General features: G+C 39.6%; 1 protein-coding gene across 1 annotated transcript in view; it reads left to right on the plus strand.

Annotated features, from left to right (window-relative positions):
* LOC104261486 (uncharacterized) overlaps nt 1–18,599 on the plus strand; it is a gene marked incomplete at its 5' end in the record, with an annotated part of 147,750 nt that overhangs the window by 72,243 nt on the left and 56,908 nt on the right. The window lies entirely within an intron of this gene.

Raw genomic sequence — 18,599 nt, forward strand, 5'->3', positions numbered from 1 at the left:
GATTCCTTAGTATTATTTATGATTGAAGTTGGTTAGAAAAAGTTTGGAAGCCTTTTTTGTCTGAGAATGCAATTTTGACTTTGCTGTGTTGCTTTGAGAAGGTGTGTCAGGGGAAGAAATGAAAGAGGATTTCTAGCAAAACCTTTTCAGCATTTTAGGAGCATTACACTACCTTTTTTGGATGTTACTTTAAATATTATTACTTTTCTCTGTTATAAAATACATATATGGAGAATGACTTAAAATGAAAAGATAAATTAAAATCAAATTAAAAAGACTGCATCAAAATGAAATCTTTTCATTTACTTATAATTATTTTTCCTGGGAGTTCATCTTCAAGGTAATTGCAAAAGTTGGACAGTTATTTGAAATCAGTAGAAAACAATGAAAATCCAATCCTTCACTAAATGAAACGATGTGATAGTCTTTCACATATCTCTGTATTGTGTTTTGAATGTTCAAAACCCATCTGTAATGTACATCTCTGGCACCTATGGTCTTCCGCAAATCAGCCCCTAGAATTTCAAATAAAGTATCCAGAAAATGAGCATCAGAATAGTGTGGATGTCTGTGAAAATTTAGTTTTAAATGACTTCCCAATCAAAATATGTGAAAGTAGTATTATCTAATCAGGCAAGCCAAGCACCCTTCAGCATCACTACTCCTGCAGTTCCATGCTCTCACTTGCCACATTTACTCGGTACCTTTAAAGTTTGGCAGAAAGTTAGGTAAAGACCCTACAGACATAAAGTGCATTTTCACCATAGAAATGCAGGTGGTCAGACCTGAGTATTGCAGGAGGCAGCAATCAAATCGAAAAATAACACACAATCATATAACTAGACAGACATAATTCTGCTGAATGAATCGTGGTTATTTTGGACAATTAAGGACTCCCCCATCCTGGCCATAATTTAAGAGTAGATTTTAGGGTAGCAGTGTTCATCCAAATATCCTTGCTGGCTCCCACTGTTTTATTTTACCTACCTCAATTTTCAAATTAAATTAACCAAATTATCATCAACCCTTTCTTTCTCAAGGTGCTTGTTTTCTGTGTCAGTGAACTTCACTGTCCCTCTTCCATGTCTTACAGAGTTACAGTGATACAATTAATGTTCGAAGTCAGCAGCATTGATCCTTTACTCTTTTCAGAGTTGTTCAGCTTGAAAGCGTTGGGAAAAGGGGCCCAAGTCCCTCCTTCCTTAGCACTGAAGCACTTCTGCAGCACGTACTGGTTTCTGGTCGCTGTCCCTGCAGCAGCCTGGCCCCAAGCTTTGAAGCCCACAGCTTCTGCAATGCACAAGGTGCCCAGAGGAGCAGAGGACACAGGCATTTGTCTAAGTTGGCATGCACCTCGCTGTCTGATTTGGGGACCAAGAAAAAATGATGGTTCTTTCTTCCTTTTCCTTTCTTTGTCCTTTCTTAGGACGCCCAATTAACTTTGGAGCTCCATGCTTGCAGGGATACTGGCTTCACTAGGGTTCCCTGGGGGGGGCAGAGGTATGTCTGAGCACAGTAAGTTATAGGGCATGAACTTTCCTGGTACAAAACAAAGGCTACAAGGCATGCTTCCTGGTGACTGTGCTGCCCGTCCTTCTGTGGAGACAGCTGAGGCTAGTATTTTATTATTTCAATATGCCATTCTATTTACTGTCTCTGTCATCGTGTTTGAAATAAGAACTAGTGCTTGCTTTATTTACTTATTTATTACATGAGAGTCCCATGAAGTTAGAACAAAACAGAATTTGGAGAGCATTTCTTTGCTTTCTGCTTTGCTTGTGGTAAAACATCATCTTTATCAGAAAGAAAAAAATAGGAAACCAAATTACTCCACTCTTGGTCAAGTAATATAGATATTACACTTAGCATGCCATGTAAAGAATGTGTCCTTAATAATACCTTTTTTTTAAACTTGGTGTTAATTCAGTTTCCCTGTGTGAATGAAGGAGTATCCAATACTTTGAGTTGTTAGTTCCATTTGTTACCATACCAGCATGATGTTTCAGTAGTTACTCACTTCTGTCTGTCTCCTCTTCTTTCCTCCTCTCCTACTTTCTCTATCAAAGGGCATCAACTCCATTTTGTCTGTTTCCAGACCTTCCTCTCTGCTAGGACTGCTACCTTTTAAAAAATGCAATGCAAGATAATTAGCTACTACAAAAATTTTTAATAGGACTGTAGATCTGGGGGCAGCTTAGATCTCTATAAACTTCAGAGTTTTAGATGCTCCAAGATGCAATCTGAGCAATTTCCTTGATCTTTTATTGCAGCTGGTAAATCATTTATTGGGCTAGCTTATTTTACAAAAAATCCTCTTTAAAAACAAAATCCCATAAAATGTATTTATCATAAAATACTGCATGACCAACAGTCTTCAAAGTTGTACATACCCTGTATTAATTAAAAGCTAGTGTTGTACTGTGACAAGTTAAAAGTATTCACTCTGTCTTAGTCTCTCCCTTTTTTCCCCTCTCTCTCTCCCTGCCTCTCCCTGTATTTTTTTCTCTCTTCTTTCCTCTCTCTCATCTTCTCTTTTCTTGTAGGGCTTGCCAAAGGGGAGATTGGCGAGTACGAGCGAAATATTCTTTTGTGATCTCAAATATTTTTCTGATAATTGTGATATTTTTTTGTTTCCATTGCTATAGCATGCTTGTCCTTTTCCATTCATATTAGTTTGACAGTGGTGTCTCACGTCCGTAGGCCATAGTCAAACCTCCTTACAGTGGGCATTATACACATATGTAATAAAAAGATCATTCTGGCTGCAGAAGCCCGCAGCCTTCAGCTTCGATCTCGCAGCCTACACGAGTGACTTTTCCCCTGTGCCCACATACTGCCCTGCTGAAAGCAGCAGGCTTTTGCTTAGGTCCAGCGAATTGGGGGTGAGGGGGATGAGTCCAAAACATAAGAGGAGAGAGAAGAGGTTAAGAGAACAGTGGTCACATGTTGCAGGGAGGTGCGTGCCGTTGATGTGGTCAGCCGCGGTCTCAGCCACCGAGCGCTCTGCAGACCATCCTGGAGAGCAGACCCCAGGACCTTGCCTCCCACCCCAGGACCTTGCCTTCCATCACAGCATCTCTGAACCTCCCTTCTCTCAGAAATTTGTGTTTCTGGAACTAAAAGCCTGTGTAACCTGCAGCAGAACGTGAATATTTTCAGTGGCTATTGTCTGAATAAGACAGGTAGAATCTATAACCTTGAGAGAGAAAGTGTTTGGAGGAATTTGGACCCTTGTAGCCCAAAATCTGCTGTCAAAAGCTTTCTAGCTCTCTTCTGTTCCCTCAAACAAGTAAAATTTGAGGAAAAAATGTTCTTCATGGCTATTTGTCACTATAAAGCCAGATTTCCTGAAAGTGCATAATAAATACAGATCTGAGAAATAATTTCAGTACTTCAGCACTTTAACACTGCTTTTCATGCACAGTTTTAGAAGAGATAGGAAAAAGATCCCAGATTTCAAAAACTTTTATCTGTCTTAATACAAAAAAAAAGACATAAACACTTTCTGTGACTCTAGAAATCTTCAAGCTTGAGTTTAAATATAAATAATGAACTAGCAGCTTCAATCGCCAACAACTTATCATCAAACACAGCTCTTAAGGGTTAATATTACACACTAATATAAAAGTAACGATCATCCTTTGTCTCCATGCAATTAGCTTTTTAACAACGTGCCTGTAGCTCGTACCCAGGCTAAATGCTGCTTTGAAATATTTTTTCCTGAACTCCAAATGTGTTAAGCTGACTCTGGCCAGCTTCTGTAAAAATAATTTATTGTAGGGCGCTGCCTTTTGTGGGGGAATACCCAGCGCCCCATGCAGCAATGCCAGGCGGTGCCCATGGGAGATTGGCTGCAGGCTGGTCGGTGCAGCATCAGTGCAGGATCAGGTGGCATCTTGAGATATCGAGATCAGTAAGAAATAAATCCTACCTAGATTTATACTCTCGCACCTCTGAACTCCAGGGGGGCTGGGCCAGGCTTTGGTTCTCACTTGCAGCCGTCGGGAGCAGATGCAGCCCCAGTCCAAGAGGAGTAGCAAGGGGAGGGTGGGGAAGAAACAGGCTCTTGGCAGCGTACGCCAGCCTGGGCAGGGCGGAGGGGGTTGAAGACCCCTTTGCCACCCTGCCTCTGCACCTGTAGCCTTTATAGTTTTACCTGCTGGGCTTTTTTTTTTTTTTGGCCAAATCGATGAGGACACTGAGGGGCAGGAAGAGTTAACTGTAAAAAGCACAGTGTAGTAAAGTTGTTTTTTAATAAAAACAATAAACTTTCCCTTTATAATGCACATGTGATTTGACATTGAAATAAATGCAGATGCTTCTTTGCTTGGTGTATTCCCTGTTGTGCTTTCTAAAACACCTTCACATATGGTTTGCCTCATTCCTGTGAAACTGCTTGTTGTTTATGTCATACAAACAGAACAGATTGAATTTACACCGAGTAAGGAGGGTGATGAATTATACGTCGGAGGAAAATTCTTCTCTGAGTGTTTAAAATTTTTTCAAAATTAGTGTTGCCTATTTAAAAAGATCCCTGGATTCTCCCTTGAGCTCTTCTAAAGATTTCATTAAAATAAAAAAAGAATTCTCTGGCTGCCTATAAATGCAACCTTTTATTCAAATATGTAACATTTACCTAAAATCAAAGGTCAAATTTTACCAGATTTTTATAGCTGTCCTAGTAGGATCTGCTTCATGCACTATATATAAAATATTGCTATTAGGGGTAGGCATTCAACTTTCTTTGTGAAAAGGAGACTAGCTCTTTATTGCTTGCTTTAAAAAGTGCTAATAATTTAAAAATTACTTCAAGAAACAGTTTCTCAGTAACTTCTGATAGTCCACCTAAACCCTGTTTCATTGTTTCTAATTCCATTTTGAAGTGGAATCTAGCTAATATTTTTCAGGATGGAGATTTAAAAGCAGGTCAAGCTTTACCTCTTAGGAGAAATCAGAAGTCCCACTGTTTTCTTTGAACGCCTTCAAATCTTTCACATGTCATTCCTAAAAATACTTAAGTTTCGTCTGTGTGAGCACAGAGCATCAGCAGGATTGGTCCCGATTCTGTACGCTTTGTGGGAGTTTTGTTCTGCAGGCAAGTCATAGCAGGACACAGGTCATGGATTTTTTTTTTTTCCTCCCATGTATTCTAATGTCAGATTGGTGTTTATGTTGGTGCATGTCCTCACATTTTGCAGATCAAATTCTTACTGCAGACCAGTACATATTTCTGTGGAGTTTTTGCTTTAGTCTTAGTTTTGTTGGGGATTTTTCTGTTGCAGTAGAAGTTTACTTTGTGGAAACTTATCCTACGGACAAATCATTAAATATAGCTATGGTATCTTTCCTGGACAAATCATTAAATATAGCTATGGTATCTTTCCTGTAATTTTTCTGAAGATGTCTGTTGCTTTTTTACGTAATGGAATTCATAAATGGGCAAAGTCCAATGAACTACATACATTTAGAGAGACTGTATTTCTTTACTGTCTTGTGCAATTGCAGTATTATATCTCTGTATCAGTGCATTGTGGTAAAATGGTGCAAGTGAAAGGTGAATGAGAAATCAGGTGTATCTCCTGCTGATGATTCAGATGTAGAGGTGAAGACAGAGGAGACCAAATCTGAAATCAAAAAAAAGGTGCAGACGTTTGGAGTGTGCTCCCTCTCTTTCCAAATTCAGGCTATGTAACTTAAGTGTCATAAGAACATAGATTTGGTTATTCAGAGTTAATAAGGAGTTTGTAAATCCCAGGAGGTCACTAGCAATCAAAGGCATGATTGCCTTCATGTCCTAGCAGTGCTAGAGAGAAAGCTGAGTGTCTGCATTTATAATCTATAAATTCTGTCTTTGGTTCTTATAGTAGCCTGCTTAAATATTGTTAGCTATGCTCACCTTCAGCAAGTTACGGACATTAGGGATCCATTCTAGCTACAGCCCACACAATTCCATGGATTATGCAATATTTAGTATTGCCTAAATTGCCTTCAGTTTTACCTCAATATTAGGATGTCTTAAATTATGTCAAAATTTATCTAAACTGCTGGAAAAATAGGAAATAAAAATATAAGGATTGAAAATACATGCTAAGGAAACATGAGTCTGTGTTCAGAACTGTCTTTTACAGGGGTCTTTTGCAAAGCCCTCCAATGTCTATGCACACATTTGATTTTGCTGGAATTTGATGTTGTTATGGTGACAGGGGAACATTTACTATTGGGAATACCTATGGACTTCAGTGCAATTATGCTCGACAATAATTTTATTTATATGTTCAAGATGATGAAAAGAGTTGGCAGCCGCTGCCCTTCTTCCTGCAGGTTCCAGACCTGCAGAACTCCACTAGCTGAGAGCTGGTCTTGAGCAATGGAGAGGAGAAATCAGTGATACAAATCACTCAGCTGAGAGTGTGAGTTGGGGTTTTTTTTCTGGTGTTTTGTGTGGTGTTTTTTTTTTTTTTCTTTCTACTGTCTTTAATGTTCTTGAGCGGAAAAGAGCAGTGAGATCAATTGTTGAGCAACTTGAGTATGAAAACCAAGTTTTCCTACAGATCCTGGCAAGAGACTTGTGTGGTTGCTATATGATTATGCGTGATGGAGCTGGAAGAGCAGGCAAATGGTCCCCGATGCTGGAGCGATTCACAGTTCAACCTAGCTCCTCTCCAGGAGAGCAGGTGTATAATTCCCTGCCAGAATGCTTTTTTCCCCACTCTCCTTCTCCCCCTTAGAGAATTCCTATTCAGTAAAAGTCAAAGAAGATGGTTCAAGTTTGGCAACAGGGGAAAGCTGGGTATGATGACAGAATATGGTTATCATGAAGGTTTTTGACAGAAATCACTAGTTTCTCTCTTTAAATACGGGGAATGTTGACTCTCCAGTCAACGAGCAGCCTGGGCTCCCAAAGTTGTTGGAGCCTTTGCCACGAGGGCAGTCAAAGTGCCTCTGAGAGAGTACTGCCAGCATTTCTCCCTCACAAGCATTTCACACCATGCAGCCTTGAATCCTGCTCAGCACAAAAGCACTTTTTGACATAGCTGAGTTGCTCTTTAGTTTATTCAGAGTCATAGGAAGGTAGAAGACCTGGCAAGCTGGCTGTGAAGCATCGGGTAGAGAGAGATGTGGTGGTTGTTTGTCATTTAATATACATTTTGTTTTCATGAGCTAGAAAAGATGACATTACTGATGACTAGTGGAGAAAAGCAAAGCTATAAGTGCGCCATACACGGTCATCTCTAATGAATAGAATGAATAAAAATAATAAGTGCATTACATAGCTAACTGTCACATCTTCAGGGCACTACAGTAAATAAGTGGGAGTTATACACGTGCATTAGTAGCAAAATGGGTAGCACACTTTGGATCCTATTGAGTACAATGTGGAGAGAAAAATATGATAGATTGCTGCTTTTTATCTGTCACTGCTGTGGTACAGAAGCATAGACCATATGTATGTAAAATGACTTTGTTATTTCAGTAAATTCTCTAACTCTTTCTGTTGTAGCCTGTAGCAAAATGAATAAGTAGCTGAAGAAAGATCCTGGTGGGATAGTTCTGAATCTATCAGAATAAGATACCTCTGCAGAGGCATAATTATTATTAAATATACAGTGATGTGTGACAAAACAGCCCGATAAATTAGGAGGGGTCTCTGCCCTTACAGGTTTACAGTATAAACTGATGCACTTTGCAAAGGGTGGGAACAAGAAGCTGAGATGGTAAGCTGAAAAGAGCAACAGCAGGAAAGTTTGGGCAAATATGGGCCTTTTAACCGGTGACTCTTTTTTTCTTATTTCAGAGGTGATGATAAAAGTGTGGATGACCATCAAAATCCTCCTCCTCAATCACCTGGAGGGACCAATATTTCACCCCACATATTTTGTCCTTGCTTTAGGTGGAATGCAGTATCTCCCTCCCTGGCAATATCAAATTGGGACAGGGCGGAGACCAGAAAGGTGAATAGGAAAGGACAGAGGGGATCTGCCATTTGTCTGGCCTTGGATCCAAAAATCCAACCCAACCCTCTAGGTTTGGGAGTCTGGTTACGAAATTCTGAATAAACGATGATCTTGTCTGCCTTTTGACTTAAGAGGAAGCCCAGCCAACGGGGAATTTGCAGTAGTCATGTTATGAAGCTATGAATCACTGTCTTGAGCTTAGTTTTGAACAGGCTAGGTAGTTCTCTGGTGTCCTTATAAGCTTCTCGGGCTGGTACCTGGGTCTATCCCAGTTTTTGTTTTAGGTCTCCGCTAGAGATAATGACTGAAAACATGCCAGATGGTTTGTTTTATGGGGGTTCACAGTGATGATGCTCCTGGTTCAGCCATTCTTGCAGCTGTACTGAACACTGCGTCTTTCTCACAATGTGCAGAGATGCCCTTTCTGATGTTAATGCTCCAGTCTAAACAATTGCAGAGGAAGAGAGCTGGGGATGGAAAAAAAAAATGCTGTTCCTTGATCAGTCCCATTACTCAGAAAGAGGACAAGCTATTTTACAGAGCTTTCAACTAACTACTGATGTAATTTGTTCTGCGTTGTTTGCCCATTAATCCAAAAATTACTATTCCCTTTGAAGATTGCTTTACATAGAGGAAACAATGCCACCCTTAACCATCATGTGTATCATTTTATGCAGGGTAACTGTCTGTTTGTATTTGCCTTGCATTTCAGTTAAATGTAGTACAGGGGCCTTCTAGCATCTTTGGTTGTTTGGTAAGTTATAGTATTTCAAAGTTGGAATCATTTCCATTTCAAAACATTGCATCATGATCCTCAGCTTCTAAAAGACACTCGGAAGTATTTTCATGCCACAAGTATTCAATTTAGCCTTAGACATGGCAGGAATTTTGAGGAAAGAAAAGATTCTCTCGTCTCCGAGTATCTGCCTTTCTCTCTCTGGCTTTAACATACGTACATCGTATTTAGAGTTTGAGCTACAGAATGGTAGGGTGAAAGATGCATATTGAGTCCAGTTCATCATGTGACAAAGCATTCACTATCCCACACAGTGTATGTGGAGAAATACTCCCCTGTCTGTATATGCGTTACATACCTAAGTATATGAACCATTTGAAACCAGTCCCCAGCTTTCCTGGAGACAGCTGTAAGAACCAGCATCTCCGCTGTAGTAGTGTCTCTCTTATTCCTCAGCTTTCAGGAAAAATATGATAAATGAAACGTTTGGCAACCATATGCCTATATTTTTTCCTCAAGTCTGAAACGGAACAAAAACTGGATTTCCAGATTTGAGGTCCCAAAAGAAGGTCAATATCTAGTCCTGGAAACAAACGATCTTTTAGTGGCTTTAGGTTGAAATATGCTTCCTTGACATTTTTAATCAGTCATTAATAAATGAGCAGCCCAGATGTTAAGATCATAGCAGGACCCTCCAAATGGTGGCCCAAGGAATGGCTCCATCCAGCATCTCAGTGGCTTCCAGCAATTCCTTGTGATTGCATATACCCAAAAGCTTAATGCCAGCTGTGTTGCAGTCACAGAGATGTGACTCTGTAGTGTGCTGCCACCGATCTGCAGAGTCATGGGAGATTAAAAATTCTACTCTAGTTCATTGGTAAATTGGCTATTATTTTTAGTTACTTCCCCAGGTGAACACATCCATGCTATGCTAATAATCAGTCTGAATTAATTCTGGGAGAGAGTTTTCAAAGCAGCGTACAGCAGGCTGGTGTCCCCATGGTGGGTTGTCTCCTGTGTATTAGTGTGGAAATGTATTACACTAAAAGCTCTGTTTGTTGGACTGTCCTGTTTCTCTAAAGCACTGAGTCCATTTAACATACTGTGCTCGTTATTTTCCTAAAGATTTCCAGTCCTGTACTTTTTAAAAAAAAAAAAAAAAAATAGTGGGAGAAAAGATGGGTGGATGGGAAATTCAGTAAAATCTGACCTGGGCAATATAGGAAATTCTCAATTAGGGAATCAAGTGACAAGAGAAATAATATTTTAGGCCTGGCCCATACAAAACTGCATCCACGTAGAATCTTCCCATTTGCCTCCACCGGGCTTTGGATCATTTGCCTTTGCTGGGCTTTGGATCAGGCCCTGGAGATACCAGCCATATTTCAAGGTTTTATGATTGTTGCTAACTTTGGAAACACTGCCAGGCTTCAGCATAGGGGCTGCATTCCACATGCACCAGGAGCAGCCTTTTCCCTAATTTGAGTAACGTTACAGGAAGAATAAAAAATTCTTCCTACTGGGAACGCGAAGCTCCGCGGGACTTAGATGGGACCTGACATTTATACAGTTCATTACTACTGTAGATCAAGGAACGCTACTTTTAGCAAAGAATGCATATTCATTCTTTTTTGTTAACCTTTGCTTCAGTGCATTCATGACAAGATTGTATGGGTATGTAGCTGTGTTTTAACAGTTTTTTAATTTCAGTTGTTGCTTGAAGCACTATGCTGGAAATTAGACACTTTTAGTAGTTCAATTATTGTTGATTTATTCATCCCTCTTGTAGATACAGTGAATATAGTTACTATAGTAAGGTTATCTAGTTCTGAATGCCAAATGCCAAGTTTCAGAGCTTATATCTTGGCAACTGCAAGACTTATTGGCTTGGAATTTGTCATGCCAGCAGTACTGCCTTGTAACATTTATTTCACAGATTTTCATTAAATGGGGGAAGACAAGAGAGAATAGTGCGACTAGTGACATCGTGCATCAAACTGTTTACTAACATTACAGGGAATTCAGCCTCAAATAATGTATTCCAGGCTTCATTCTGCCTTTTTCCTAGACTTCATGGGAAGAATGGCAGTACTGCACTAAATATAAAGATGTAAAAATGCTAATGGGGAAAAATGTTTTATTTAATATCACCCTTTTTGAAAAAAATGGGAAGCTTAGAGCAGCAAAATAAACTAAAAATTCTGTATAATGCTTGAACATTCATTAACTTTGTTCTAATTTCTCTTTTGGGGCAATGAGTCAGCAGAAACTTGCTGAAGTCCCACCAGCTTTAACATCTGCTCCGAGTATTTTGCTAAAGACAGTAAATGCTGCAATAATACAAAGAGCAGATCCTCAGCTGAGGTAAGTTGTTAAAGTGCCATTTCCAGTGGAGTGATGACAATTCACTCTGACTGAAGCATAAACTTTCATGCTAACCTACTGTAATACTTTCCATCACACTGTAGACTGTCTACACGTGAAATATAATGCACCTAATGGCATTTAAATTAGCTATCAGTGGAGGCATCTGTCATACTATAGTCTTTCCCAGTCATTTGTAAGATCCTCTACCACTTAGCCTCCCTCTACTTTTCAATAGCATGTCTTGTGGTGAAGTTACTCTACATCCAAAGTTATCAGCTCTCATCTCCCCTTGTCATTAATTCCACCTGCAGCTTTAACATATCCTTTTTACTTGGGGAGAACTCCTCATGATTTTTGTGAAGTCTTTCCTCTAATCCCATCCTCTGCAAAAAGACAACTACAAATCACTAACATCTAGCTCTGCTTAGAGTGATGATAACCTGAGACTGCCAAGACTAGCGTGATGTCGAATGAAAACACAGCCCCATACATGGCTTTCAACTTAGGTTTGTGTTTAACTCTCCATCGTGCAGTTTCAATGCCTACATTACAATCTCTCTGAAGCATGAACTGGCAATTTTATTAGTCCATCCAGTATCTTGGATGCTTCTAGAATGATAAAAAAGTAATGCTAATTAACCATTTGCATTTATCATTTAACAACTACAGAACTTCAGCTGAAGGTCAATGTCACTGCTGTCATTTCAATAGTTATACACATGTAAGAAGCTGATTTTAATAGTTTAGGCAAAAACTGTAGCAGTCATGTGAGAATAGCTGATCCACTCAGTGGAGTGATCCATAATCAGCTGATAAGTAACATGATGTACTTAATTCATGGCTCATAGCTCCTCTCCAAAATAACTAAAGTAAAAATTTCAACAGGAAAAAGAAGGAGCATAAACTTTTTTCTACTGTGATTATTTCTTCCTGGAGGTTGAGGACAGTATTCTACACTTTAAATGGAGAGTCTGCATTGAAGTTTTCTTTATCTGGTATTCACCAAAACGTGAAGATTTTGACTTCACAAAAATGATGCCTTTTGCACTGACACTGCTTTGTTCTCTGGATTTAAAAAAGCCAGCAATATTTTTAGAGAAACAGCGAACCTAAAAAGATATCGTAGTCTAATATTCTTTTGATCCGTATTTGCATTTCTCATTGTCTTTGAATCCTTGCTTCAGACCCACTGATTTATTAACTCTATCTTCTTTACTTGGCTAATTTGTGTACGTGAAATATTTCTGGTTTCATTGCTGTCCCCTTTTCCTCATTAGTGGTTCACAGGTTTTCTCAGGCAGTTGAAAAACACGCGCTGTTGCAGGATACTTTCTAATCCATGTTTGCCAGTAACTGAATTATACATGGGTGGCATAGCACATATTCAGTCTTTCATCCTTATCTGTTACCTCATCATTACTTTCAATCTGCAGTGAAAAATGTGACTAACATGTTGTGTGGTATAAATAGACACTGCAGGTTGAGATCATTTATGCATGGTTTGAATTTTGATGAAATTTTATACTGCCCTCTGGGCTAAACACTTAACCTAAGTGATTGTCCCAATAATTTTGTTGAATCAAACCTTCTCAGATGGAAGTTTTACCTTTCATTATCTTCTAAATTGTTTACTATAAAGCTTTCCAGGAGTGTTAGGAAGCAAATAAAAAGGACACAGTTGCTGTTTATCAGTGATTCTGTGAATCATTATCTTGTCATTATAAATGACTAGAAATAGGAATATAAAATACTTTCACTGAAAAGACTGTTTTTAAATTGTTGCAGGCCATCCTTAACATGTTTTTTCTTTTACACCCACAAGTTTGGGTGTCATACAAAATGTGAAAGTATAAATGTAGATCTATTTATTTACAGGTATTTGTGTATAAATATATTTGCATTTGGTACAGTTCAATATACCAATTAATGTAATTCTTAATTTTAATTTCTTAATTGCCACTGTTGTGTGATCTTCCCATATTTATTTATTTGCTATTAAAATGACTTCAGCAGTATTTCTGTTATTTTTAAAAATGATGCTTCGGGTCTGTATTTGGGATAATTTTTTTTTCAATGACAAACATTGTCTCCATGTAGCTTTATCAGTTTTGATGTTTAAAAGTCTAGAATTTATTATTATGAGCTGAAGGCAATCATTGAACACTGACATTTTAAGTACGACAATAATGCAAGTAATTGTCATTCACTCAGTTAAGATATTTCTATTTCTTGCAAGAACCAATTACAATATAGTGCTCCTGCCTTTTAACGGGAAAAGTGTCTCCTTCATTTTTCAGCTGAGTATTCTGTAGACATTTTCACTGTTCATAACCACGGTGAGTTGCTGTTCAAACATGACCCACTACTTTCCCTTAGCCATTCTTAAGTTAACAGCCCTAATTTGTTAATGAAATGTAGGTAAAGGATTTTTTTTTCCCCCTCCAGAAAACAACAGTTTTTTAACAAGGTTGAAACATCCAGTCCAGATGAATTAAGCATCTCAGTTCAGAAAGGTTGTCACTTGGTTGCATGCCTGCCGTGGCATAGGCAAGGCCCTGTGGTACCCTCCATGGTCCCTGTCTTCTGGTCCTCTTGATGGAGGTAGGTCATGGGATGGTCTCCGACCCTGCCTGTCCTCCTGGGTTTCTTTGATGGAAACCTGGGTACATGGGGTGAGGGTGGAGGGGATGGCACTTGGCTCTTGCTCAGTGAGAAGATGATCAGGGGGTGCATCTGGGGACCACGAGGTCAGCGTTTACCCCTGAAAGCATTTGCCTAGTAGATTGGCTGTGGCACTGTGTCTCATCTCCCTGTGTTCCTCCAAAGCCAAGGCTCCCCAGGCTGGCTGCACGCATGTCCCCAGTGCAGCGTGGTCTCTCAGCCTTTGCGTTGCACGTTGGGACGTTTGACTCTGGCATATCCAAGTGAGGTGATCTGGCAAGAGTGCCTCACACAGCACGTGGGCTGCGCAAATGAAGAGCTGGTTAGCGATTCTGATGAGAGGGTCTGCTGAAACAAAAGAGTTTTATTTTTTCAGCACCAAAATCTGAACATTTTATCGAGGAAAAAAGTTCCCACGGAAAGGCAGTTTTCTGGCAACCGCTGCTAGTCAGAAGTCTCAGTTCCCCTTCACATGACAGGCTCAATGGAAAATTTTATGGCTAGCCCTAGCACAGACTCTTTCAGAGGTGTTGAGCACCCACTGTGCCCATTAATTTAAATAAGCCCATAATGTGGTTTACATTTAATAAAGTTGCAGCCTCCACATGAACCAGGTTTACTGAGTGTTGCCTTCTTTCCTGCTGGGTCTGAGCCTGCTGGTCTGGACAGTGTAAGAGTCTTGGACTCAGAGCACGCCTTCACCTCTTGTGTTCATTAGAAATCTCCACGCAAAGACTACAGAGAGTGTGTTTGCACCCGGTAGAGATGACTTTTATTCAGGGATAAGCTTGCACACAAGTAAAGCGGAAAATGAATGGGTTTGTACTTGGAAAGAGCTCTTTTGTTGGTTGCCCTACTACCAACTTATCAGAATTGAACTCTGATAGTTCTGATATATAAAAGCAATGTATTGCTTTAGTGCTTCCACAGCACTAGAATGATAGCTTACTATTAATTTTAAAATCTCTAGATATAGTGGCAATATAAAAAACATCGGATGCATATTAAGAAAAGAAGCAAAATGAAAACAGATCAAATACTCCACCAGTGTGAATTAGCTTGCAAGTCTGGTGGCTTCAGCAGGGCAGTTATGTCAGCTGAAAAACTGAAGTTTAGTTGCACTTTTTACAAGAGGAAGTTTACAGAAAGGAAGTGTGAAAAGCAATGTATGTGTGATTGTGTGCTGATTTGTTTGTATTTACAGTGAGAGAGCCCAAGTAACTGTAGCTCACAGCAAACATTCCTCATCTTTGGCATTCTGAATTTAGACTGGTGGTGGATGCTTTGGTAACCAAGCCTAGTCTCGTAGGCTGGCTGCATATGTTTCTAACATTGTGTCATCCAACTCTGCTCGTAATAAATCTAACCAGTTTATTGTTCAAGACTCTGTACCAAGCCCTTGTCTACAATTGAGTCCCAGTTTATTTGTTACTAAGGAGGAAAAGAAGATTTGTGGGAAAAACATTTTTAAAGTCCAGTGCAGACAACTGTCCAGGGTTTTCAGTACTTTAACTGGTTAAACGGCTCCACAGTCACCTTTTAGCTGGTTGATTGGTTGTGGCGAAAACTTGGTTTTGCCTTTCAGTGGCATCCCAGGGGGTGACTTGCTCAGTACAGAGTTCTCCCCTTCTCTTTCTTTCTTTCCCAGAACTTGCCAAGCATTCCCCAGTCCTCCCACGCAGCCTCCGGCAGCCCTCTGGCCAAGTCAGAGCACAGTCTCTCAGCATAAGGACAGTCCCCAGATCGCTTGGATCACACAATAGAAGACACATTTTCAATTTGCACTCCTCCTTCTCACTATGAGTGCAATCTCAGCACTCTTCATGTCTGCCACAATGCTTGCCAGAGCAGTGCTGGGATGGGTGACAGACCAGTATTTTACAATCTGTCTCAAGCTACCCACTGAAATGAAGGAAGCATATGACCGCATCAGAATCAAGGATGTGTGGTATTACTGCTGTGGTTGAGGAGGTTTTTTTTTTTTTTGACAAAACACTTTTCACTGGAAAACAAAGATTAAAAAAAAAAAAGAAATTGTGGGAAAGAGCTAGTATTAATGCTTCTTCCAATTCAGGAAAAGATAATTGGAACAGAGTTTGGAGACTCTTGAAATATTCCATCTTGATATTTTGAAAAGAACATTTGTTTTGAAATTACTTTTTTTTTCACGTGTTTTAATGTATACAGAAGGGTTTGTTTTCTATGGAAAATGTCAAAATAATTTCAAAGCACTTTAAATGATTAAAACAGGTCCTTTCATTAACCATAAATATCAGTACACGAACATTTTTGTTTTCAACATTTTCATCCCAATTTGGGATCAGAATTGTCTTTTGAAAGTCTTCACATGAAGGGAAAGCTAATTCTCATCCATCTTTATACTGCAGTTAAAAACTTCTAAGACATCTTCATGTATCAGTTAAAGTGAGATCCCATGCAGCATGAAATAAGTAATACAGGTTCTCTTTGCCTGCGTTAGGAGTTACACAAGGTAATTACCACATTCCAGCAACACAGAATTAGATCCAGCATGAAAGAAGAACAAATGGACAGTATGGACAGTTCCCCAGCCTGCTACTGGCTTACTTTATCTTGGAGAATATTCTTGCTGTCTGTGCCTCAGCATCCTTATTGTGTTCTTATTTTGATATGTATCATGGAAAAATGTTAGAGACGCAGACCTTCACGCTCATTCTGCTTCCTGTGCATGGTTTTTACACGCCTTCGTTCTTGCTCACAAACTCCCTCTCTGCCATTTCTCTGCCCATTCTCTTATATTTTCCCTGCTTTCTTGTTTCACTTTCTGTCAAAATCAAGAGAGTTCAGGCCAATGATAGCTATGGTATTTGCTGATTTCTTTAGTACTGATTGGTTGGAGTGTTCAAAAAGTATCAGATAGTATAAAGGTATCCACAGAGAAATGTTACCGAAGTTTATGTTTCTTTCTCACCCAACTTCATAGAGCCTAGCTTTTCTCAGATTCTTTCTTTTGGGCCTGGGTGGAAGCTGAAGACTTTCCACATTTGTTCAAGATGTCTGGAGCTTTGACAGCCCATGTGGCAAATCCAGATGCATCCACTGGGCTGTACAGACTTGCTCTACAGCACATGAGAAAGGACTTCTCTGTGCTGAGACGTGTTAGATCTATTGTGTGTGGACTAATAGCCTTCAAATATGCAAGAAATTTGGTGCTCTCTAGGTGCCTTGGACTGCCTTGCACACATGTAGCTCTATGCACAGTACTTCTGTAGTACTTCCTTGACTCTTGGTCTGAGTGTGTTTATGCTTTGCAGTGCATGTGGATCTGTTTCTTATGGGAAAGCCCAGACATATAAGTACCCTTAAGTATAATAAAATGATAAATATCTTAATTTTTTTTTTTAACAAAATCATAGAGGTCTGACATACTGTTATGCAGTGATTTTAATTCTGCACAAAGAGCTGTATTTTCCAGTACGGCTCTGTATTAGGAGATTTATTACTATGATCTGTTAGGGGCTGATTTCCAAATCACACCACTTAATCTACATATGAAAAAACAGTCCCCAAAAAATCACATTGTAAGCAGGATTTCTTCAACTTCTGGAATTATGGCTTAAAGAATCTGCCAGTGTGAAGTTCTCAAATGCTGTTTAATGTTGGGAATCCCATGGACTTTTGTGCCAGCCTACAAACTGCAGTTGCAGTATGCAACCCATCTGCCTTCTCTGTGTTTCCTTTTCTTCCTAACTTCATGTAGGACAGAAATACCAACTGATGAAATATCAGGAGCAATTATAAAGAGACATTAAATAAGCTTAGATGAGCCTATATACACAGTATAACCATCCTGATCAAAGGATTTGCTGTCAGGCAAAGAGTTGACTAACAGGCAAATGATTGGAAACAGCTTTTTTCCAGCCTGGATTGGGTGATAATAATGTGAAAAGAATGGAAGCGCTAAGAGGAATGCTCTTTCACTGGCTATGTTGGAGAAAGCATGAAAGACTATCGCAGTGTGGAAGAGGCAGTCTCTTCCAGAGGAGAGATCATTGCAGGGAAAGAAGAGGCAGAGAAGATCCTGACGTGCTGAGAGGAACTCTGACCTCAGTCAAAGGAGTGCTCAAGAGCAATGCGGACATGCAGAAAGGATGACACAATTAGGCTTTTTTAAGCTTGTATTTTTACCACCACATGCCTCGGGAAAGGTGCATCATTAACACAGAGCAGTCACAAAGCTGGAGTACTGCAGTCTGGGAGGTTAGACCTGACCTGGAGAGAGGCTAAGGCATCTCATTTTTCTGGAGGTCTAATGCCCTTGCCCAGAAAGTATGCTGAGAGAGGCCAAGGAAAGAAATGTTATTTCTCTCTCCTAGCAAAGCGATGCAAGATCACCGAGAGAAAGAAAGAACGTCAGGGGTAATTTAAGAATTGACACATCAAGGCTTAGAGGCTATAGTAAGAGAACTATTAGACATGTCAATTAATTTTCCTTTGCCTCATTAATGAGCATCTTAGCTATGCATCTTCTGTTTGAAGCAGCAAGCAATCTTTTTTCCAGGTTCCTTCATGCTATGACAAGTCACAGCCCTCCCGAGACGTAAATGAGACAGGGTATAATATAGTATGATTATTGTTTCTAATTTCATGAATGACTCTTAACTTTCGAATTGAAGGGAAATTTAATACTTATTTTGAATGTTAAATGGCGTCTCTGAAAAAAAGAATCCTATGCAAGTCAACATTTTTCAAAGCACCAGCTTGTTCCATACTTTTAATTTGATTCTCTTGCAGTAACTGAGTTTATACACTAACTCCAGTCTCAGAGTCCAATCAAAGCCCCAAAAGAAGGAAGGGAAAAAAAAACCACCCATACCCCAAAACCAAAGCCAGAGCACACT

This window comes from Gavia stellata, chromosome 3, assembly GCF_030936135.1.
Source record: "Gavia stellata isolate bGavSte3 chromosome 3, bGavSte3.hap2, whole genome shotgun sequence".
NCBI classification, from domain to species: Eukaryota; Metazoa; Chordata; class Aves; order Gaviiformes; family Gaviidae; genus Gavia; species Gavia stellata.